This window comes from Ochotona princeps, chromosome 6 (assembly GCF_030435755.1).
Source record: "Ochotona princeps isolate mOchPri1 chromosome 6, mOchPri1.hap1, whole genome shotgun sequence".
NCBI classification, from domain to species: domain Eukaryota; kingdom Metazoa; phylum Chordata; class Mammalia; order Lagomorpha; family Ochotonidae; genus Ochotona; species Ochotona princeps.
In genome coordinates this window covers 26,162,406-26,186,202 of record NC_080837.1, presented here as the reverse complement: position 1 = coordinate 26,186,202, position 23,797 = coordinate 26,162,406, and the positions used below count along the sequence as shown (strand labels likewise).

The 23,797-nt window shown below is 38.1% G+C and overlaps 1 protein-coding gene across 2 annotated transcripts in view; it reads left to right on the top strand.

Annotated features, from left to right (window-relative positions):
• Positions 1-23,797, top strand: part of UNC13C (unc-13 homolog C) — a 577,988-nt gene that overhangs the window by 275,637 nt on the left and 278,554 nt on the right. The window lies entirely within an intron of this gene.

The following is a 23,797-nucleotide window of genomic DNA, read 5'->3' as shown; positions in this document are numbered from 1 at the left end:
TTGTTAAGATGAGTCTCTATATCAGAGACCTATCCAGAGCCTTTACAGTCCCTTGCCCCAAATAATTAAGCAAAATAACTATTTCCTTAGCATGTATACAATCTAAACACTATAGAATAAATGTGATTCTACACAATATTCTTCCTCCAAATAGCTAATTCATACCGAGGAGCTTCAGTGGGGATTTAGAGTTGGGTCATTACTTCCTTATAATTTACTTTTTGAGATTTAGTATAACTACATGTTTTTTCACATATATAGCATGTGTAACCTGCATTCTATTTGTATGCTTAAATAGATTTTTATATTAAAATAAGATCACAATTTCATATAAATTGAATAAATCCTGGATCAGAAAATACATTTAAATCATCTTAATGATTGATGTGAATTGGACCAAAACCAGTATTCCTCTTCAGAACCTAATGTTTATACCATTTAATCATTGTTAACAATTGGAGAACAATGAAATATAGCAATATATGTTTTTTACTTACTGATAGAGCAATTGTGTGTGCATTTTCAGCTTATTAAGTGTCCTGATGCTAGATAATATATAGATTAGATATTCAGATTATTTTATAAATGTATTCATTGTTTACCAGATACAGTTCTGTAGATATAGGGCTTTTCCCTTTTTTCTACCCCATTCCCCAACCTCTGCTGTTATGGATATTATTCCTCAACTGATTACAGTAGTATAGTTCCTAAGTAACAGTTACAAGATTAGCTGCTATTTCACTGCATCATGAAGTGTTAGGTGTGGGTAGAGGTAGAATATCCAACATCATGCTGCATAAATATATTTAAGAACAAATACATGTTCTCTCTGATATAAGACAGCCTTTAGGTAAATTTCAAGCAAAATTGATGTGGATACTCAGAATTTTAGGCACATATGGGACATTAGGAGTCATCCAGCTAGATGTGCCTCCCAAATCAGGAATCTCTGTGATGGATTGACCATGATTGTTCTGCTGGCTCAAATCCAGTATCAGGGAGATCACACCTTTTGCAGCAACTTATTTTGTAATTGAGAATCCATAAGCAGATGTGTGGCTGCATCTTCTGTCTCCTGCAAGGATGGCTCTAACTCAAGAGAACACCTAGTGCAAATTTTCACACGATTAAAATTCATCTATGATTAACAGTCTAAAGCAAATGAACTGTTGTATCCAAACCTGCTTCTGGCAAGATTCCTGGTCAAAGAAATGACACAGATAAATCTATCCCAAAGTATCTATGGGAGCAGCTGTCAAATTATTTCTATGTTTCCTGTCTCTAAGAATACAGTCACAATAAAACGAAAAAATGCTAAATGTCAGAAAGTTGAAAGAAAACAAACATTTGTTTTATAACATGTAATTTTCTTTTGCTTCTTAATCAGAATAAACCATAAGAATACAAAGAGAATAAATACTTTTTGACTATGAAGTGATTCATAGATAAATTGAGTCTTAGATAAATATGACTCAGATTTGACAAGTCCCTGATAATACTAAATAACAATCTAAGGAAAAGGTTGGTACTTATTTGCTATAAAGATAGAGACAGCAAACATTTTGTGAACCCTATAATGCAAAGACATAGCTGAGTTCTTAGAAATAAAATTTGTAAATACGTTTGTTCACAATAAAGCAAATCATAGTCAAGATTTGAGTTGAGGGCTATATGTCACCAAACATAAGTCTTAAGGATAAAAGAAATGCAGACAGACATGTAGAAGCAAAACATCTTATTTTATTGTTACAAACTAACAGATATACATCTTACCAAGATATGGTAGTGTATATCTCCCTGATTAATATTGGATTTTTATTACTCCTTTCTTTTAGCCTTGGGTACTGCTCAAGACAACCTTCATTGTTCTCTCAGCTTGATAGAATTTTAGACAAGCTTCTTTCTCTCTCTAGACCCTTGGCATCCCTTTCACTGTGGTCCTTGCAAAATCCAATGACCTAGAGGTGATCAGGGGGGAAAGATGGCCGACCGCAGAGAGCTGGTGTAGGGTGGAGTAGGGAAAGAGGGGAACCGATCCAGCAGAGAAACAGGCCAGGAAACACAAAATTGTAGGGAGAAGAGTGGGAAGGTCACTGGAGTTCACTAAAGCAAGAAGATCTACACAGCGTGAAGAAACAGCCGCAAAAAGTGGGAAAGAAAATACAGCATGCTGCGAGAAACTTGGTGAGTCATGATCCCAGGCAGGGGGAAGGTGGCAGAGTCTCAACTGTCCCAGGGAAAACAAAGGCGGCTGGAAGGATAGGCGCCCACACCGACAGGGGCACCAGTCCACTGGAGGGCAGGAGCCCTGAGAGGAGGCTACTGGACTGATTATAGGGGGCATCATCCCCTGCAGAAGTGGAGGACAAGCAGGGGAGATTTCCCAGAAGCGTCCCTCCCAACTGCTCAGCAGCTTTGAGAGAGTGCAGAGGGAACTGGAGCGGCGCTGTGGGACTGGGGCTCAGAAATCCCCATATCAGCTCCAAACAGTGGACTAGCTGCTAGAGAATCCAGTGGATCCTATTGCTGGGCTCAGCCTGGCCTCCAGAGGCTGGGCAACACTCGGAAGAACCTCACGACCTGGGCAGAAGAGCAAACTAGTAGGGGCATGGCTGTGTGCCCCTCACAGCTCTGTGCCTCTCAGGGCTCCGCTTCCACCTTTGGGAAAGTGCAACTGAGAAAGTAGCTTCCTATAGGGCCAGGGCTGTGAATTCAAAGCAGAGAACAGCCACTGCCTCAGGCAGAATCCCCTGCTGGGCTCAGCCAAATGGGCCAGACAGGTTCTCCCAGCAGGAGCCCACTCAGAAAAGCCTGCCTGCCCGGTGGTGGAGGCGGTGTTGCACCTTTCAGCGGAGCAGCACTTCTGAGTGGGAATTCTGGAGAGCAGAGTTCGGTACTGAGGCCCGCAGAAATTTCCAACCCAGCCCGGGGTTGGGGATTTCAAGCTTCGAGCAGCAGAGGCCTCTGCTGTGCTAACCTCAAGCCCTGAAGGAGTGTATCGGCTTGGCACTGAGGTGGAAGTCTTCAGTGGGGCAAAGCTTTTGAGAGGGTGCTGCAGGGGAAGGGGCCTGGCACTAGGGCTGGCCCACAAAGCCTCCTGACCCAGCTCAGGGCTGTAGATTACAAACTCTGAGCAGCAAGCAGCTGGTGACTCAGGCAGCACCCCCTGCTCTACTCAGCTGGAGCCTCAGAGGTGGTGGCGCACGTAGGACAACTCCTAACCAACTAGCTGCAACGGAGCCAGGTGGCAGAAATATAAACCCAGGCGCAAACGGAGCAACCCAACAACAACCCCACCATCACCTGCTGTCCCCAATAGAGTAAGAAATATAACGCTTATGCCAGCACCCCATACAGCAGCAGCTAGATCACACCTATAGATTACAGCACTGAGGGCAACAGCTGTGGACAAACAAGTCAGACGCTAAAATTCCAAAACAACAAGAAGCAAAAACACAATGAGGAGAAGTATCAGAAAAAGCAATGACCCAGAAGAAAGATCAAGCACTCCCTCCCAATACAACCAAAAACTAATCTCAATATCTGAGATGCAAGATTATGACATAGAGGAAATACCAGATAAGGACTTTAAGAAACTAGTGATGAAATTCATCAGAGACAGTGAGAAGCACCGGGAAGAGTCCAAGGTATTCGAAAACCATGTCACTGCAGAAATAAATCAAGTCAAAAAGGGAATCCTCGATATAGAGCACAAAATTGAAAGCCTAACCAACAGAATGAACACAGCAGAGGACAGACTATCAGATTGGAAGACAATCAGAATGAAAGGCAGCAGCTCATTAAGCAGTTGGAGACAAATCTAGAGAAAGCCAATAGGTCCATACAGCAAATGAAAGACAACCTCAAAAAATCAAATATTAGAATAATAGGCCTTCCCAAAGAAGTGGAAAAGGAGACAGGCTTGCAACGGGTGCTCAATGAGATAATACAGGAGAACTTCTAGAACACTGGAAATATAAATCCAGCACAAATCTAGGAAGGACAAAGGACCCCCAGCAGATTTGATCCAAACAGATCCTCACCCAGACATGTGGTCCTCAAGCTACCTTCAAGTGAATATAAGGAAACTATTCAAAGACAAGTAAGAAAAAAGGATAAGATTACTTTCAGAGGAAGGCAAATCAGAATCACAGCCAACCTATCAGAAGAAACTCTCCAAGCAAGGAGAGAATGGGGTAAAACCTATCAAATCCTGAAACAAAACAACTGCCAACCAAGAATAATGTACCCAGCAAAGCTCTCATTTGTATTTGAGAATGAAATGAAATACTTCAACAGTAAAGAGAAACTCGAAGAATACATCAACATGAAACCAGCTCTGGAAAATCTCCTCAGGAAGGTGCTAAACCCAGAAAGAAAAAATACAAACCAAAATCAAAGATGGCAAATGGGAAGACCTCCCCACTAAAATCCATACAAGAAAAGTCAACCAATCAGAAACTCTAATAGTCGCAAATACACACTTGCACACTTACACACACTCATGGAAGCCCAAAATCACACCCTCTCAATATTGTCTCTAAACACAAATGGACTAAACTCACCAATCAAAAGGCATAGATTAACGGAATGGATCATCAAAAAACACCCAACTATGTGTTGCCTACAAGAGACACATCTAACCAGAAAAGACTGTAAGAAATTTAAAGTGAAGGGATGGAAAAAGACATTTCATGCCAATGGACAAGAAAAAAAGGCTGGCGTAGCTGTCCTAATCTCAGATGACCTAGACTTCAAGCTGACAGACATCAAAAAGGACAGAGAAGGACATTATATATTGGTGAAGGGATTGATCCACCAGGAAGTAATGACAATCGTGAACATATATGCACCTAATTCCAATGCACCTAGTTACGTGAAGCAATTACTTACAGAGTTAAGGGGAGACATAGATATACACACAATAATAGTGGGCGATCTTAACACTCTGCTAACAATAATAGATCAACAAAACAAAAACTCAACAAAGAAACAACAGAGCTCATACAAACATTAGAACAACTAGACTTAGTAGACATTTATTGAACTTTTTATCCTAAGTCCACAGATTATACATTTTTTTGGCAGTGCATGGCACCTTCTCCAGGATCGACCACATGATAGGACACAAAGCAAATCTAAATAACTTCAAAAAGATAGGAATCATGCCATGTACCCTCTCAGACCACCATGGAATGAAACTGGAAATCAGCAATTCAAAATGCCCAAGGAAATACAGAAACTCTTGGAGGATGAACAATATGCTATTGAATGAACAATGGGTCAGGGAAGAAATTAAAGATGAGATCAAAAAATTTATGGAAACCAATGAAAATTCTGACACAACATTCCAAAACTTGTGGGACACGGCCAGAGCAGTGCTGCGGGGTAAATTCATTGCAATTGGAGCTCATGTCAAGGCCCTAGAGAGGCGCCAAATACAGGAACTAACCACACACCTCCAGGAATTGGAAAAGCAGCAGCAGATGAGCCCCACACACAACAGGAAACAAGAAATCATCAAAACAAGGGAGGAAATCAACCAGATAGAAATAAAAAAAAATACACAAAATCAATGAATCAAAAAGCTGGTTATTTGAAAAGATAAACAAAATAGACACCCTGCTGGCTCAACTGACAAAGAAAAAAACAAGAGAAAGCAAGAATTAATAGCATCAAAGATGAAAAAGGCAACATAACAACAGACATTACAACCATTAAGAACATAATTAGAAATTACTACAAAGCACTGTACTCCAACAAATCAGAAAACCACCAAGAAATGGAAAAGTTCTTAGACTTCTACCACCTGCCAAAACTTAGCCCAGAGGCACCAAATGACCTGAACAAACCCATAACTGAAGCAGAGATTGAATCAGTGATTAAAGATCTCCCAACAAAGAAAAGCTCAGGCCCAGACAGCTTCACTGCAGAATTCTACAAAACATTCCAAACAGAACTGACCCCAATCCTCTACAAACTCTTCAATACAATATAAAAAGAGGCAACTCTTCCAAACTCATTCTATGAAGCCAACATCACCTTAATCCCAAAACCGGGCAGAGATCCTACAGAGAAAGAAAACTACAGACCTATCTCTCTGATGAACATTGATGCTAAGATACTCAACAAAATCCTAGCCAACAGAATTCAAAAAAATCATCCTACAAATCATTCATCCGGATCAAGTAGGATTCATCCCTGGAATGCAGGGATGGTTCAACATCCGGAAATCCATCAATGTGATACACCACATCCAAAAACTGAAAAACAAGAATCACATGATAGTATCAATAGACGCAGAAAAAGCTTTCGACAAAATCCAACACCACTTCCTACTAAAAACCCTAACCAAGGTAGGCATAGATGGAAAAATCCACAACATAATCAAAGCAATATATGAAAAACCCAACGCCAGCATCATACTGAATGGAGAAAAACTGGAACCCTTCCCACTGAGATCTGGAACAAGACAGGGATGTCCACTTTCTCCACTGCTATTCAACATAGTCCTAGAGGTACTTGCTGAGGCCATAAGACAAGAAAAAGAAATCAGAGGAATCCAAATGGGAAATGAAGTCAAGCTTTCACTATACGTAGGTGACATGATTCTTTATATAGAAGAGCCAAAAGGCTCAACACAGAAACTCATAGAACTTATACGAGAGTTTGGTAGAGTGGCAGGATACAAAATTAATGAACAAAAATCAACAGCTATAGTATATGCAAACAGCCCCAAGTTGGAAAAAGATCTAACCAGCAAGATACCATTCAAAATAACAGAGAAAAGCATGAAGTATCTGGGAATAAACCTAACCAAAAATGTAGGAGACCTATTTGAGCAAAACTACAAACAACTTAAAAAAGAAATTGAACAAGACCTCGAAAGATGGAGTAACATCCCATGCTCCTGGATAGGTAAAATCAATATCATTAAAATGTCTATATTGCCAAAGGCAATATAGACATTCAACGCAATCCCAATCAAATTGCCAAAAACATTCTTCACGGAACTGGAAACAGTGATCCAAAGGTTCATCTGGAAACACAAAAAAACACGAATAGCCAGAACCATCCTGAAGAACAGGAAGTTAGCAGGAGGAATCACAGTCCCAGACCTCTGGACATACTACAGGGCAGTGGTTATCAAAACAGCGTGGTACTGGCACAAAGATAGAGAAGAAGATCAATGGAGCAGAATAGAAACACCAGACGGGAACCCACACAGATACAGCCAAATAATCTTTGACAAAAGGACAAACGATAATCCTGGCAAATGGGAAGGTTTGTTCAATAAATGCTGTTGGGACAACTGGTTGATAGCCTGTAGAAACAAAAAGATAGACCCACATCTCTCACCATACACCAAGATCAAATCTAAATGGATAAAAGATCTAAACCTACATCCAGAAACCTTCAAACTTTTGGAAGAAAATGTTGGAAATACTCTGCAAGATCTAGGGTTAGGTTCCCTACTTCCTAAAAAGGACTCCAAAAGCAATAGAAATCAAGACCAGAATAAACAAATGAGACCTCATCAAATCAGGAAGCTTCTGTACAGCAAAGGAAATAATCAATAAAGTAAAAAAGCAGCCCACAGAATGGGAGAAGATCTTAGCGCACTATGTAGGTAATAGAGGGCTAATCTCCAGAATATACAAAGAACTACAAAATAGCCAAAACACCAAAACAAACAAGCCACTCAAGAAATGGGCACAGGAAATGGGCAGACATTTCACAAAGGAACAAACCCAAATGGCAAATAAACATATGAAAAAATGCTCAAGTTCCCTGGCAATAAGGGAAATCCAAATTAAAACATCAATGAGGTACCACCTAACGCCAGTAAGACTGGCCCACATGAATAAAAGCACCAACAACACTTGCTGGCGAGGTTGTGGGGAAAGGGGAACCCTACTCCACTGCTGGTGGGGCTGCAGGTTGGTACAACCTCTATGGAAATCGTATGGAGAACATTCAAACAACTTAAAATCAACATACCGTATGATCTAGCAATAGCACTCCTAGGAATATATCCAGAACATTTGTTTTATGAGAAACCAACATGCACCCCTATGGTCATAGCAGCACAATCAGTAATTGCAAAAACATGGAAGCAGCCAAAATGCCCATCAGCAGAGGATTGGATAAGAAAGCTATGGTTCATCTACTCCATGGAATACTACTCAGCTATTAAAAAAAACAAAATGCAGTTCTTTGTGGCCAAATGGGCCAAACTGGAAACCATAATGCTAAGGGAAATGAGCCAATCCCAAAAGGTTAAATACCACATGTTTGCCTTAATTTAAGATGATATGATGTTATGTATAACAAGTTATGAATGTTATATGTTGTGTATAAAGTTGAAATGTAAGTGAGGTGGTCACAGAAGGTGGCTAGGAACTCGCATTTACTTTTAACATATTGGTTACTCATTACTATGTCAATTAATTCCATAATGATGTAAATTTTTGCTGATGGTATGTTGGAGCTTTTAATTGATCGGGATGATACTCTGCTGGCTCTGCCTTCAGACCAGAGAGCGTATACCTAAGAAGCCATTGAACTTGACTGGACAATAAGATGCTGGACTCTATGTTTGGTATATGCTTGCAATGGGGGAATCTCAACTGAACTTGACCTGTGGTTATGTAACAAGGTGGAGGAATCCCCCATGGTGGGAGGGTTTGGAGAGGGGTGGGGAGAATCCAAGTACCTATGAAACTGTGTCACATAATACAATGTAATTAATGAATTAAAAATAATAAATAAATTTAAAAAAAAGAAAAAAATCCAATGACCTCATCCCAAAGACCCGTTGCTTGCCATTTCCTTAGGGCGCTTACTTTAGAAAACTTATAAATATACATTTTTCACTACTTCTTAGAGATCTCATTTTTCTGCTACTATTTGAAAGGGAAAGGGTGGGAGGAAAGAAGAGAGGAAAGCAATAAAGAGAATATTCCAGTCAGCTGATTAACTTCTCACATGTCTGAAATGGTTGGGACTGGCCACATCAAAGCCAAAAGTCGGACATTCAAACCTGGTCTCCCACGTGAGTGGCAAGTGCCAAATCACTTGAACCATTGCTGTATCCTCCCTGGATCTGCATTAATAAAAAGGCAAAACTGGAAGCCAGTACCAGGATATGAACCCAGGTATTATGATCACAGATGCATGCATCTTAGCTGACCTCAGCTGGACCACATTTCCTCCCCTGTAAAGATTGTTAAACCCTGCTCCTTATTGTAATAGTCTTTCATGGAATTTTTAATAAAATAATTATTTTTATTTGAAAAGCAGTGTTACAAAGAGAGAAGCAGAGCCAGAAAGAGAGAGGAATCTTCTATCTGCTGATTTACTCCCCTACATTAGTCACAAAGGCTGGAGCTGGACTGGTCCAGAGCCAGGAGCCTGAAACTTCCAGATCTTCGCTGTGGTGTAGGAGCCCAACAATTTGGGCCATCCTCCACTTTTCCCCAGGCCTTTAGCAGAGAGCCGAATTAAAAGTGGAGCAACAAAGAGATGAACCCAGGTCCACATGGAATACAGGTGCTACAAGCACAGGCTTAAGTTGCTTTGCCGCAGAGCCAGCTCCAAACAAAAATTTCTGACACTTGTGTACAATTTTGCTTTGATAAAACAGTTTGTTGCCATCCTGTCAAAACAAAAAGAGTGCTGGATAATCCAGTAATTCTGGGAGCAAAAATTACTCTCAATATACATATAAATTCTTCATTTACTTTTGTTGATAGTCATGAGATCCTGGTAATAAATGAACTTTCCAGAAAAACCTGTATGTACCCTTTTTATATTGATATTTAATACAACTCTATTGTAAAAAATTAGGTTTAAGTGAGAATAAAATAAAACAACCTAGAAGCACACTTGAGTTCTGTTCAAGCATTTTCAAAAGGAAATCTTGAAATGGAATTGTATCTTTCATTACTACCTGGCAAAAGTTCTGAGTACACAATGAAGCTCATTACATACTTATAATTAAATAAATCAGAATAAGAAGTTTTATTTCAGAAATACCTTTTGTCTGAACTTCTGCCATATGTCTGGATGTCAAAGATTTTCAGAAGGTTCAAGTTAACAAAAAAGAAATGACAAGTTTCACTCAGCTGTTAAAGATATCCATTTAACCATTTTGTTGCATTTAATTATTATAAAGCATATCACATTGATTATTCATTTCTTTTCATTTCTAATCATTGGGAGAGTTTTAAAATGCTAGCATTTTTCATTCTCTGTTAAAATAACATTTCAGAGATAGTATTGGTCATACTTAAAAGGTGACACTTTTGCAACTAAGCTAACTTGAGTCCCAACCTGCTGTTATCCAGCAAAGAATAAAACTAGAAAAAATAATGTTTATAAGTAAAACTCTCTTCATGTTCAAGCTGGTTGGCTAGTGAGTCAATATTGCTCTGTTGTTTTCAAATCTTGCTTCTGGGCACCAGAAAAATCCCAAGGAAAATAACGAATCACCACCCACAACAACAACTACAAGGCAACACAGAAACTGAGATTTTAAACTTGTCTCAGAATTACTGCCTTCAAGTTCTTAGAAACCCAAAATGAAGGAATTCAGTGAAGAATGTGCTGTGTGTGTAGCAGTGAAGTCTGTGACCTTGGGAAAGAACAAACCTACTTAATGCTTGTGGACTTTCCTTTTCCATGCCACGCAATGAAAAGCAGAACTCAAAGTACAGTTTGTTTTGATTCTTAAAGACCCTATACAACTCACCTCAGGTCCAACACAGCTTCATAATCTTCCTTGCATTAGCTATCCCTTGTCTTCATTTAAGTGTATTCCTATTTCTTTGAAGATGGGTTTGGAGAAGTGATACATAAGAGGAAGTATGTATTAAATCAGTGGCTAGTAGCACCTTCTTAAATCTTTCTCCTGTATACCTCACATCATAGAAGAAAGTGTTGAATCTGTTTTGCTGGTAAATAACATGAACCTTAAGGCTTAACTTCCTAATCCTGCAAGACTCTTCACGCTTACTATAAATGCATTCTCTATTCACCCTGGAGAATTTTCTAAGAGGGTACAATTGATTTAGGTCTGTTACATAAAAAGCTGTTCTTTCCTCTGGTCCATTATAGGAAAGAAAAGGATTACATATTGCTGTTTGAATGAGTGTTTTATCAAGGACATGAAGAATCAGTTTCCACATGGTGAATGCTGTCATCCATCTAACACAAAAGCAATTTTCTAATTTGTGACAGTAAGAATGATAGTCTGTTCCATTTCTCAGAGAAGAAGGCTGCTTCAAATATTTTAGATTGTGGGGTCAGTTGGAGTGACTAGTTATATCATGAGAGTTTGAGTGGAATTGGATTCTTTTCGTCTATTTATGCAAACAGGCACATTTCTAATAATGTTCTGACAGGTGAGGTACTCACCACCCAGCACTTTCTGGGACTTTCATGTCAGGTTTGAAAGATTTAGTCATACAGGGAGGTGATTTCTGTGGAACAAACACATTTTATCTGAGTGTTTAGTGAGTATTTTATTATAAAATGAAGCTCAAGGTGTCTCAACAAAATGTGAGGATTTTCTGACTCTATGGTTATGCCTCCACATTATCAAATGAAAGAAAGAAATTAGACCATTGTTTTTGATCTTTATGCTTAACAACCACTTTGTGTTTTGGCATTGGACATCTTCATCTAATTTGTATTATGACCAGAATTGTTAGGACGCTGTTTATTTTAAAGTCACCAGCATTTTTAGCTGTTTGCATTAATAATCTTTCTAAGGAGAATATCACTTTATTGAATCATTCATTCATTCAAGAAATCCATCTTGACGGTTGACTATGTGCCAGAACTTTTTTAGGCATATGGATACAACAGGAATTCAGAATCATCATTAAGTAAAAACACCTTTCCTGAGCATATAATTTGAGGAAATAGTGTTTCTTAGTCTGTACAGGCTCCTAGAACAAAATAGCATAACCAGGGTAATTCAAAAAAGCAGAAATCTCTTCTTCATAGTCCTGGAGGTTGCAAAGTCCAAGAGGAAGGATTGGCACATTCAGTGCCTGGGGATGACCCATTCGTGATTTGCAGGCATGTCTTCCTTTGGCTGGAGTGGCAGTGTGAGATTTCTTTGGAGCCTCTTTAATAAGCACAGTAATTCCATTCATGGGAGCTCTACTGCCATGACCCAATCACCTTTTAAAGTCAATATCTGCTTATGTCATAACCTTGATTTTTGGGGTTCACATAGAAATTTGGTGGGGACACAAACACTGAGATGCATAGGTAAAAGCTATGGAGACACAGTAATGAATGAGTAACAGATCTTGAATCCAAGGAGCTCCTATTTTAAGTGGAAGAGAGAGAAGTTCAATGCAAACAAAACAGTGATAATTGAGGTACCATAGGGTGCCATTAGAGCATACACATGAAGGAATAGATCCACACACAGTTTATGTGCATTGAAGAGAGAGTAATTTGTAGCCCCATCCTTGCTTTTGTGTGGCATTTGGTTTTCATGCCTAGTTTATTGCATTTAATAGAGGGTCCTCCAGTTTACAAACTGACAGGATTCCTCTACCTTTATGATTCAGTAGCATTCCATTGTACTTATATCACATCTGCTTCATCTTCTCATCCTTCAGTATACACATAGGTTGTTTCCTTATTTTGACCTTTGCAAATAGTGCCATATTAACCATAAGAGTACAGGCAGCTCTTCAGTAAATGGAGTTCATTTCCTTTGGACAGATAGCATTTTCACAATGCTGTACTAATTTCCACTCCTTCCAACCATGTGAAAGGATTTCTTTTTTCCCATATCCTCCTCAACATGATCTCCTGTCTTACATTTTTATTGTTTATAAATGAAGAAGCAAGGAGAGAGAATGGGAGTGAGGGGAGACAGAGTGCCAATCTTCTGGTTGGTTCACCAACTACCCAAAAACCAGGGCTGGACTGAGGCTGAAGCTGCAAGCCAGGGACTCAGTTGAGTAACAGAAATCCCACCACTTGATTTGTCACCACTGACTTGTAAAGTCTGCAGCAGTAGGAAGCTGAGATCAAGACAGGAATGTACCTATGCAGTCTGTGAATATGGTGCAGGTGTCTTAACTGCCGTGCTACATGCCTACCACTTTGACCTTGTCACCGGAGTGAGGTGATACGATGGTTTTAATATGCATTTCCCTGATGATTAGTGATGTTGAACATTTTGTCATAAACCTATTGGCCATTTATTTGTCTTGTTTGGGAAGCATGTATGCAAGCCTTTTGCTCATTTCTGATTAGTTTGTTTTATTGCTATTGAATTGTTTGGACATTAAAACCTTATCAGATGTATAGTTTTCAAATGCTTTCTTCTTTTTTGGTTGATTGTATGTTCATCTGATGATTATTTCCCTTACAGTACAGATGCCATATAATTTGATGTGAATAATTCCTTGTGTCCTTTTATTTTTTGCTTGTATTGGCCATGCTTTTGGAGTCCCATCAGGGAAATCAGGCTCAGACCAATGTCATGGCAACTTTCTGCTGTATTTTCTTCTGGTAGTGTTGTGCTTTTGAGTCATATACTTGAGGCAAGTATCCATTTTGTGCTATCATTTATTTATAGTGCATGGTAAGGTTTGAGTTTCATTCTTCTGCAGGTGATAACCAGCTTTCCCAGCACCATTTATTGTAGAGATTGTCCTTTCCTCCTTGCATGTTCTTGGCACCTTTCTTGAAAATCAGTTGGAGACAAATGCATGAATTTATTTCTGGGCTCTGAATTCTGTTGCATTGGTTTATGTGTTTCTGTTTAAGCCAATGCTTCAGTATTCACAATTTAAGCATTATTATTTTGGAACTGGTTACTTACCTTTGCCCCTGGAACTGATATTCCATTTGTTAAATCATTTTGACAATAACCTCATCTACTTGCAAAAGTAAAGTCATCCATTGTTTTTAATCACACCTTTGGGCAGAAAGTGTTAAATATTTCCAGAGTTTGCAGTAGCACTTTGTGACCTAATTTATTGAAACACTACCTAATTATTTTACTCTTCTTGAAAGGGTAGTGTGTGTGTGTGTGTGTGTGTGTGTGTCTGTCTGTCTGTCTGTCTGTCTCTATCTTGCATTCATTAGTTTAATTTCCAAATGCCCGCAATAATCGTGGCTGGGCCAAGAGCTCAGAACTCCATCTGAGTCTCTCCCTTGGAGTAGGAGCCCAACAACTTGAACCATCATCTTCTGCCTCCTCTGATGCATCAGCAGGAAGTTCAGTGAGAAGAAGTGCAGCTGGAACATGAAACAGCACTCTGAAATGGGATGTTGTCATTGCAAGATGTGGTCTAACTGGCTACATCAAAATGATCCCTGAAGGGGTATTTTGTAAGAATTGATTTCAACAGGACTATTCTCAGTCATTTTAAATTGTGGAATGTACTTCTAATCACAAAAGTTGTTCATGTAGAATTGCAACTGTGGTCTTTATCAAAGATGGTTAGCAGTGAGAGAAAATTTACCTTACTATAACCACACATACAGACAGAGTGCACCCAAGTTCAGAGGGAGATATTTTAGCCAGATGTGTAACATGGAGATACCTAAAGAGAGAAATGATTGTTTCTGGTCAACTCTGCTGTCCAGTGTATTGTTGTTCTCCATCCTAACCCCAAACTTGATTTTAATCTTATTTGAAAAGCAGAGTTATGGAGAGAAGGAGAGACAGATCTTCATTCGCTGGTTTACTTCCCAAATGGCTGCAAGGAACAGAGCTAAGCCAATTTGAAGTTGGAAGCAGGAACTTCTGGGTCTTCCACTCAGGTGCAGGTGCCAAGACTTGAGCCATCCTCTATGCTTGCTCAGGCCATAGATAGGGAACTGGATGGGAGCAGAGCAGTCGGGACATGAAACAGCCTCCATAGGAGATGCTGGCATCACAGGTAGAGGCCTAGCTGTCTGCACCACAGTGCTGGCCAGTGCCTTTTAATACAAGTGCTAGGAGATCGAAACTATTTCCCAAGTGTTTTATCTGTAACCCCCAAGTGTGGTACAATGTGTAAAATTTAATTCTGAACCAATTTAGGCAGGTTATATTGTGATTTTTATCTATCGACTTTTCCCCTCTTATCAAATCACAAAGCTTTGCTGATTGATCAGTTCAAAAGGGAAAAACCTTAGTGGGGAGGGTATTTATGTAAGTGGGTAAGATGTCACTTGGAACACCTGCTTCTCCTATCAGAGGGCCTTGTTCAAGTCCTGGATTTGCTCCCGATTCCAGCTTCCTACTAATAAACAACCAGAAAGGTATCAATAATGGTTCAAATTTGTGGGTCTTGGCCACTGGGACGGGGAAATGGTTTGAATCCCAGCAGCTAACTTTAACCTGCTCCAGCTCAGATTGTTTTACACCTTCAGGGAATAAACCAGCGCATCAGATTCCATCCTCTCCTTTGCTGTCATTCTCTATTTCCCCTTCTCCCTCTCTCCTTCCCCCTCTCTCTCTATCCTCCACTCCACGCCTCCTCCTTTCAAAAAATACAATAACTAAATAAACGTATGTGTGATTTGATTTATTCAAAACCATTTTATTTAATACTTGCTCATATGGTTTTACATTAGATATTTTAATATTTTAATATTTAATATTTAATATAAACCAAGTAGTCAAATAAGAATTAGTCATAGGGAATTTTTTTAATGCTGAATTCTCTTTTGGTTCCTTTTAGGGCCCAGGATTCCAGAGGCTTTAATAATCAATATGTTGGATAGCAATAACTAAGAAGCCATTAAATTGTGTGTAATCACAAGACCTTACTTAGTTATTTAAATGGGATTGAGACATAAGATTAACAGTGATGTAGACCTGTGATTTCTTAACTCAATTTCTTCCCAGCATCATTTAATAAAAAAAAAATTCCCACTGACTTAAAAAAATAATAACCAACAATAGATACAATTCACAAAAGGCAAAAGCTAAGTCAGCAAAATGTAGAATACACATCTTTTTTTTTTTCCTACACTTGAACTTAGCCAAAAAGCCGAGAAGCAAATGTTTGTTTCTGATTAAGCTAGTATAGTACATTTCTTAGATGTAGTTATTTGAAAGATGGAATAAGAGTGAGAGAGACAGATCTTCCTAAAAGGCTGAAATAGCCAGAGCTGGGCTAGATCAAAACCAGGATCCAGACATTTCATCCAGGCCTCCCATGTAGATTGCAGAGGCCCACATACATGGACATTCTGCTGCTGCTTTTCCAGGCACATTAGCAAGGACCTGGATCGTCACTGAAGCAGCAGGATTCCGGCACTCTGATGCGGATGCCAACACTGATTGATAAGCTACAGCTTAATCCCTGTGCCCCAGTGCTGGTCTCCAGATGGTGAATTTTCTGAAAGTTCAGCATGTTTTTTCAAATCACAAGAATTTTGGCTTCAACTATAAACAAAACACTGTGATCATTTATTTTGATTCTTTTTGTCTGTTTTGGCCAGGTGTTTGCCTGGTACTCATGCATGTGTCTGATAAGGATAAGGATAAGCAAATGTATTTGCATCTTACAGGCTTTGGCAACACAAAGTTTATGTGAAATACCTATTTGCTGATTGCTTACCTGGGAATTGTCAGTATCTAGGTGCAGTGCAGATCTTAATCTGAAAGGCAAACCTGTAACATTTCTCCACTCTTTGCAATGGTTTTGTTCCAGTGTAGCTTTCTTTCGGACTGGAGAAAATCATTCACCTGCTTCTATTGAAGCATCCCTGATGGTTTGACTTTTTGTTATATTTGGTTTTGTGGGCTTTTTTTGTTGTTGTTGTTATTGTTGTTTGTTTGTTTTTGGTTTGCTATGCTATTTGAACAATATAAACAGCCTGTGAACTTTGTCTTGCAAGGTGCAGAACACAAAATATGATACACAAGCCCCAGGGTGTACTCTTAGTGTTCTTCTTTCCCTTTCTTCTGACCATTGCTACTGCATCGCCCATTCTGTAACACAGGAGTTGTATTACAGTCTTGGGAGTGGTAGACTCTTTAATGGATATAGATTGAAAAGCTGTGGGAAATGAGAGAGAGCTTTACTGCCTCGAGAGGCCTTTACCATGGAATACAGAATGATTGATAGCCTAGTTGGAAGGCAGCCTAAGCCCCAGATCCCTGGTCTGCACACATCCATGTGTAGGGGATGGCTTCTAGACGTATTTCCTATTCCTTTCTACTCAGACACCAGTCAATCACCGAGTATTTCTCACTCTAGCCAACTTTCCTATAGCGAGAGAATTTTTTTTCCCTGAACACTAAGAAACTTTTTCATTGCTGCCCAAAATGGCAAATACTCCTGTGATTTTACATGCTTTTTTTTCCTTGAAAGTTCTGAGGGTTACTTCAAGTGGATAAACTGTAAATAACCATCTTCTGCACATCAACCCTAGAAATTACCTCAGTTAAATTTTCATCCAAAAGTAAAATATCTTCCTCAACTTTCCAAGATGAATGCATGCCTAAATACTCTAGAAAAATTAAAATACTGCTATCAGCATATCACCTGTAAGTGGAATAATATTAATCTTCAAAGTAGCTGTTGTCATTACAGTGTTAACTGCTGTGTATTTTAATCAAATGCTCAGTAGTTGGATGTTTTGACAAATTGTTATACTCTATGTACTCAAGCCAATATTCAGTATTTTTGTAATTCTTCCTAAACACCTCTTCCTAAATTTTGATTTATATTACTCTAATTTATTTTCATTAAGAAGCAAACATTAGTCAATTCCTATATCCAGAAAAACACTGTGATGCATGTGTGTTGAATAAAAGAACAACAAAGTATGAACAAAATGCAATGCAATAGACTACGAAACACAATATGCAGCATTGAACACAGGGAGGAGAACCGAAGAGCGTTCAATCAGGATGTCTAAGAACTGTTGCATTTGTAAGCTCATTGCATTATTATTCAGATAGCCAAATTGTGAATTTTAGTGTCCATCAGCAAAAAGTGGGTAAATAAAATATAATACATATATGTCACAGTGGAAACTATTGACCTTCAAAAATTAGGAAACGCTGCTCTTTGAAATGTTATGATTGAACCCAAAGGATATTTTGAGTCTAGTAAACCACACACAGAAAGATCCCACATGAGCTCATTCTTATGTGAGATCTAAAAACGGCCATCGCAAAGAACTAGAGAATACAATGGTGGTTACCAGAGGTTGTGGGAGAGAGATGGTTTGGAGAGATGTTGGTCATATCATACAAAATTTCAGTGAAACAGGAGGGATGCATGATAGAGACCCATTCTAAACATGACATTATAGCAAATGGCAATGTATTATGTTCTTGAAAAATGATCAGAGTTAATTTTGCATCCTTTCATCAAGAAGGGTGTGAAGAAATACCTATGCTAATTAGCTTGGATTCATCAAAAAAGATTCGAAAGGGTTGTAGAAAATGAAATTAAAAGGAAAGTTTTTGAAATCCAAGTATATGAGGAATCTTCAAAAGGTTCACCAGAATGTACATTATGTAGAATTATACATGGATTTCAAAAACTTTTTGAACAAAATACATTTGTTTAATTTTATTTCCCATTAGTACTTGAGGATTATGGCAAAAGGTTACACAGAATAGAGATATAGTATTTTTTGTTAGCATTACATAAATTATTTCTAACATTTTGTCTTTAAAAAGGAAGATCAATGAGGTGAAGACATATGTTAGTTGTTAACAGACATCTCTAAACTTAAATGTTGGAAATCTAAGTACATTACTTGAACTTAGGGAGAAAATTAGGAAAAGAAAGGAAAGAAAATTTTTAATCTCAAAAAAGATGTCAGATCTCAGAAACATTAAAGACAGAAAACAAAGGTAATGGTACATTTAAAGAAAAAAAAAAAAACCCAAATGCCTAGGATACCTTGTTTGCTTGTAGGGCTTATTATTACTTTTTATTATATATCATTTGTGGTGAAAAAGCAGTTTCCCACCTGTTTTTCATATTCCTAGAGGTCATAATAATCGCTTATTGATAACTGTCTAAATCAGATTTAAGATTGTTTTTCAGGACATTCAGGTTTTGGAGCAATATTTAAGGTTGTATACTTTAAAGTTCCAAAGAAGATGATGTGATCCTGTGACTTAGAGATTATCAAAGTACAGAGCACAGTTTTTTCTTGAGTGTACAACTAGACGTATTTTATCATGTTGCCAGCAAGACAGAAGTGTCAGTTTTCACTTTCCCACTGTTTGTTGTGATTTTCTTCCACTACCTATTTATTTTAGCCCACCTTTATATCAAGTAGATTCATCTGGTAACATGACAATCCTCCGCAAAAACCTCAAATTTCCACATTTGAAAGTCAAAATTAGTCCCCGGTGGCGTGGCCTAGCAGCTAAAGTCCTCACCTTGAACGCCTCGGGATCCCATATGGGCGCTGGTTCTAATCCCGGCAGCTCCACTTCCCATCCAGCTCCCTGCTTGTGGCCTGGGAAAGCAGTCGAGGACGGCCCAAAGCTTTGGGACCCTGCACCCGCGTGGGAGACCCGGAAGAGATTCCTGGCTCCTGGTTTCAGATCGGCGCAGTACCGGCCATTGCGGCTCACTTGGGGAGTGAATCACTGGATGGAGGATTTTCCTCTCTGTCTCTCCTCCTCTCTGTATATTTGACTTTGTAATAAAAATAAATACATCTTTAAAAAAAGAAAACGTCAAAATTACACAGCTAAATACCAATTACTGGGTGTAACCAGCGTCATTCCCAGTCCCCTCCTAATGTTCATTTTATTTCTTCTTCACACAAACTCCTGCCACTCCTCTGACATTGATCTTGCTGAGATCACAATTATAGGAACCTACCAAGTCCAATAACAACTTTTCTGTCCTTTGTAAGGCTCTCACTGCACTCTATCCAGCCTCCTCCCCCTTCAGACTTCCTATTCCTATCATTTCTATGGTTCCTACTTCCCAACTTGCCATTAACCTGTCTGCTTTTATATTTGGTGTCAGTCATAGAAATTACTTTTTTCCCTTTCCCATAATTTTCATTTTATTAGTGATTCTCAATTCCCATTCTTATGTTCTACATACTCTGGATGATCTCATCCTGTCTCATCATTTTTCATGGGTCCTGATGACTCTCCCAGATCTAAGTGTCCTGTAACCAGGAACGTTCCTAAGTGGAAGTTCTATAAGCTCATTAAGCTCAGAGTCAACAAAATCATTACCACGTTCGAATTACATCTCCTTTGTTTCTAAACTCATTTGGAAGATGCACTACATATCCAATCATCCAAACTATAAATTTGGAACTCAAATTTTCACACCCCCATACCTCATTCCTTAGTAAATTAAATTCCTGATGGCTTTTCAACTCAGCATTTATCAAATTTAACCCCTCTTTGTTTCCACACCTCTGACTTAGCTAGGATATTTATCATCTCTTAACTTCCTAGCCTCCAAATTGAACTCTGTTTTACTCTCCTTGTAAATTCTATTTTTTGTTGATTTTATTCTCCTTGTATCCCTGTACAAATTAATTACAGACTGATATATCGCTTCCTACTTCATACGAGCTAGTGTTCCTTGGCAATGTTTTTTTTTCTGATACTCATACGTTTTGAGATTTGATTATTATTTACAGCCCTAGTGTTTTTTCTAGTCACTACTTGTCAAATCCTTCATTTAGTGGAAGGTTAAGCTTATAATCCTGAAGTTAATAAAATATATGTCACTGTAAAATTTAAAAGATCTGGCCATTCCAAGTGTGAAATGTTCTGGAAATCTGGAAAGTTGAGATTGGTAATGTTCTTCATATCTGTCATAATTTTTTCTTTCCATTGTATTTTAATTTTAAAAAAATCATCCATTTGAAAGTTGGAGTTGTAGATAGTCAAGAGCCAAGGAGATAAGGAGAGATAGAGAGAGATCTTTTATCCACTAGTTCGTTCCCCTTATAGCCCAGATAGCCAGGATTGTGCCAGGCCTAAACCAGGAATCTAAAATCCGTTTGGAAAGGGTAACTCCAATAGTCCAATCTATATTGTTTTTTTGAGCGTCTGTTGGCTGTTTTGGCTGAATCTCAGATGTTTTGATGTTTTTATGTCGGTTTGTTTGCTTCCAAATAATTTCTTTTCTCTAGTGGAGTTCATCAAGTGCCCATGAAGTATGTGATGGCAGCATAGTTCCTAAGAGACTTCTGTGTTTCCTTTTAGTTAAGCATGTGCTGCCTACTCAGTGGCACATTACTTAATCAAGGTGCTACAATTTGTTGTTGACGTTGTTGCTGTTTTTATTCATGCTGTGATTGATGTGGCTATTATGAAATGATGTCAATCCGAAAAATAGTTAAAAAAATGTTCTAGATATGAGAAAAAAAATGTGTTTGGTATTTTGAGATTGCAATAAGCTTGTAAATTGCTTTAAGTACGATGGGTATTTTGATGATATTAATACTTTCAATATATAGGAATTTGATTTTAATAGATAATTTTGTACTATGAATGTTTACTGTTAGTACCAGGTGTGAAATATGGCTTTTTGTTATTGTTATACTTTTGTTTTCAAAAGATTAATTTTTCTGGCCGAAAGTCTTAATTATTTTAGAGGTAATCTGTGACTACTTTGCCATGTGTGTGTTTTTCCTTTCTTCCTGCATGTTCCATGAGGAAGATATTCTGACTTTGTAGATGAAACATGCTTGTGCTTTATTATACAAGAAGTCTTATGTTTTTAAAGCAAATAAAGGTGTTTAAAATTTTTATTTTAAAAAAATGCATTTGGGCCAATCTTGTGGGTGGCAAGGGTCCAAATAGTCAGGCCTTCTTTCATTGATTTTTCCATGTGTGTTAGGAGGGAGCTGGATTGGAAGTGGAACATCTGGGGCTTGAACTGGTGCCATATGGAACGCCAGTGTTGCATGTGGAGGATTAACCCACTGAATCACAACAGTGGCTCCGGGTTTTGGTTTTCACTTTTCCATTTGTCTGGATTACCTTCCTTATTGATCATTGATATCAAGTCCTACTTGTCTCTGCTTTCTCTTAATGAACAGTTCATCTCATTTCATGACAAGTTCTCTGACCCTCCTAACCAGGACATTATATGTAAATTCTGTCATAGCACTCTATTGTGTCTCATAACTTCAATAAGCTTTATATGTTCCTCCTAATTCTGTTAAAATTACCACATGATTGAATCTCTTACTAAGCCATCAGTAGATTCATTATTGTATGCACACGGTCTAGTACTTACACACTCTTGCCATTTGAACATATTCAATAAATATTTGCTGAGCAGCATTCCAGGGACACTAAGCTCTTCCAGTTCATTACTCAAGAACTTCTAATCTGCATCTTAGCACAGACATTTCCCTCTGGATTCTCTCTTTACTTTCAGTAAACTCAACTCAGATTTTGGAGATCTGTCTTATACTCCTAGGTGTTACGCCTTGTCCTGTAGACCACCCAAACCTTTTTTCTGTATCTGTGTACCACTTTCTGCTGCTACATGACAAAGTTAGGGTTTAATGTATGTGCCTCCCAATTAGATGCATGTAGTTTTTATGTCAATAACATGTTTAATCAACTCCAGACCCTTTCCACTAAAAGAAGTGCCAGAACTGTGATAGAGTTAATGAAGAAACAGGAGTCTGATGGTCTTTAATATTGAAAAAAGAACTAAAAATCAAAGAGCATAAAGGCATGAAATTGATTCTAAGTCTAATAAATTTTTGTAAGAAAAACTATTATGATTATTGCTGAGGTATAACTTGACTTTATTTTGTAATGATATGAAAGTATAAATAGAAGCTTGAATTCATTGTCAGTGCTCCCAAATTTTCTTTCCATCATGCATATTATTAATTACAGAAAAAAAGGATAATATGAAACTAGATAATTCAAAATGAAATACTTTTGGAGGCTTTGGTATATTATCCTCAAGTTATCATCTAATCTATAAATTATTCACTAAAACTCTCATTTTGGCTGTGAAAAATTTCTGTGGGATTCTAATGCAATAATATCTTCAGCCATTTGCATGTTCTCTTTATATACTAAAATTTAAAGAGATAAAACATTTCTATAAAAGCATTATGACAACTCTCCTAATTTGTGGGGGAGCAGCACTGTGGTATAGTAGGCTAATACTCTGCCTGAAGCACTCCCATGCCATGTGGGTAATGGTTTGTGTCATGGCTGCTTCACTGCTCGTGTAACTTCCTGCGTGTGGACTATGAGAACAGCAGGAGATGGGCTAAAGCCTTGGGCTCCTTTACCCACGTGGGAGACTCAAGGATGGTACTGGCTCCTAGCTTTGGGTTAGCTCAGCTCTAGTTCTTGTGGCCATGTGGGAAATGAAACAAAGGATGGAAAATGTCTCTGCGCCTTTTTCTCTTTTTCTCTCCTTCTCTGTGTAGCTTTTCCCTTCAAATAAAAATGTAAATAATAGGTCTTTTAAAAAGTTAATTTACTACTTATATCCTTTCTTTATGTAGGTATATATTTATATGTGTGTATAATGTACAATATAATAAAATATGAATAACACCATAGAATAAATAAACGGCATTTTATAAATGCCTGTTTTTATAGAAATGCATGTGTATGTACATATATTTGAAATTTTAAAAAATATGTGTACATATGTTTATATACTATATGTATTCAAATATATAGTATAATGTATACATTGTAACATATTTAAATATCATAGATATCTCCATACATCTATGAATATATATTTCAATATATGTGTAGTAAAACATGTATACAATTATGTGTTTCAACTAATTTTTAATTTGTTGTTTTTATTTGAAA